The sequence below is a fragment of the Salvelinus fontinalis genome, chromosome 3 (assembly GCF_029448725.1).
Source record: "Salvelinus fontinalis isolate EN_2023a chromosome 3, ASM2944872v1, whole genome shotgun sequence".
In the NCBI taxonomy this organism is placed as follows: Eukaryota; Metazoa; Chordata; class Actinopteri; order Salmoniformes; family Salmonidae; genus Salvelinus; species Salvelinus fontinalis.
This window is the reverse complement of record NC_074667.1, coordinates 63711595-63713873: the sequence shown is the minus strand read 5'-3', so window position 1 is coordinate 63713873 and position 2279 is coordinate 63711595.

Below are 2279 nucleotides of genomic sequence, written 5' to 3'. Positions count from 1 at the left end.
TATAGTGGTGAGTTGTATCTCCAGACAGAGGAACAGTTATAGTGGTGAGTTGTATCTCCAGAGGAAAAGTTATAGTGGTGAGTTGTATCCCCAGACAGAGACAGTTATAGTGGTGAGTTGTATCTCCAGAGGAACAGTTATAGTGGTGAGTTGTATCTCCAGACAGAGGAACAGTTATAGTGGTGAGTTGTATCTCCAGACAGAGACACAGTTATAGTGGTGAGTTGTATCTCCAGACAGAGACAGTTATAGTGATGAGTTGTATCTCCAGACAGAGGAACAGTTATAGTGGTGAGTTGTATCTCCAGAGGAACAGTTATAGTGGTGAGTTGTATCTCCAGAGGAACAGTTATAGTGTTGAGTTGTATCTCCAGAGGAACAGTTATAGTGGTGAGTTGTATCTCCAGACAGAGGAACAGTTATAGTGGTGAGTTGTATCTCCAGACAGAGACAGTTATAGTGGTGAGTTGTATCTCCAGACAGAGGAACAGTTATAGTGGTGAGTTGTATCTCCAGACAGAGACAGTTATAGTGGTGAGTTGTATCTCCAGACAGAGACAGTTATAGTGGTGAGTTGTATCTCCAGACCGAGACACAGTTATAGTGGTGAGTTGTATCTCCAGACAGAGGAACAGTTATAGTGGTGAGTTGTATCTCCAGACAGAGACAGTTATAGTGGTGAGCTGTATCTCCAGACAGAGACACAGTTATAGTGGTGAGTTGTATCTCCAGAGGAGCAGTTATAGTGGTGAGTTGTATCTCCAGACAGAGGAACAGTTATAGTGGTGAGTTGTATCTCCAGACAGAGGAACAGTTATAGTGGTGAGTTGTATCTCCAGAGGAACAGTTAAAGTGGTGAGTTATATCTCCAGACAGAGGAACAGTTATAGTGGTGAGTTGTATCTCCAGACAGAGGAACAGTTATAGTGTTGAGTTGTATCTCCAGAGGAACAGTTATAGTGGTGAGTTGTATCTCCAGAGGAACAGTTATAGTGGTGAGTTGTATCTCCAGAGGAACAGTTATAGTGGTGAGTTGTATCTCCAGACAGAGACACAGTTATAGTGGTGAGTTGCATCTCCAGACAGAGACACAGTTATAGTGGTGAGTTGTATCTCCAGACAGAGACAGTTATAGTGGTGAGTTGTATCTCCAGACAGAGACACAGTTATAGTGGTGAGTTGTATCTCCAGACAGAGACACAGTTATAGTGGTGAGTTGTATCTCCAGACAGAGGAACAGTTATAGTGGTGAGTTGTATCTCCAGACAGAGATACAGTTATAGTGGTGAGTTGTATCTCCAGACAGAGACACAGTTATAGTGGTGAGTTGTATCTCCAGACAGAGGAACAGTTATAGTGGTGAGTTGTATCTCCAGACAGAGGAACAGTTATAGTGGTGAGTTGTATCTCCAGACAGAGACAGTTATAGTGGTGAGTTGTATCTCCAGACAGACGAACAGTTATATTGGTGAGTTGTATCTCCAGACAGAGACAGTTATAGTGGTGAGCTGTATCTCCAGACAGAGGAACAGTTATATTGGTGAGTTGTATCTCCAAACAGAGACAGTTATAGTGGTGAGTTGTATCTCCAGACAGAGGAACAGTTATAGTGGTGAGTTGTATCTCCAGACAGAGACAGTTATAGTGGTGAGTTGTATCTCCAGACAGAGACAGTTATAGTGGTGAGTTGTATCTCCAGACCGAGACACAGTTATAGTGGTGAGTTGTATCTCCAGACAGAGGAACAGTTATAGTGGTGAGTTGTATCTCCAGACAGAGGAACAGTTATAGTGGTGAGTTGTATCTCCAGAGGAACAGTTATAGTGTTGAGTTGTATCTCCAGAGGAACAGTTATAGTGTTGAGTTGTATCTCCAGACAGAGACAGTTATAGTGGTGAGTTGTATCTCCAGACAGAGGAACAGTTATAGTGGTGAGTTGTATCTCCAGACAGAGACAGTTATAGTGGTGAGTTGTATCTCCAGACAGAGGAACAGTTATAGTGGTGAGTTGTATCTCCAGACAGAGGAACAATTATAGTGGTGAGTTGTATCTCCAGACAGAGACAGTTATAGTGGTGAGTTGTATCTCCAAACAGAGACAGTTATAGTGGTGAGTTGTATCTCCAGACAGAGACACAGTTATAGTGGTGAGTTGTATCTCCAGACAGAGACAGTTATAGTGGTGAGTTGTATCTCCAGACATAGACACAGTTATGGTGGTTAGTTGTCTTTGCTGTCCTTGTATCCATGATAATTGTGTAGTTTAGAGAAATTTAGAG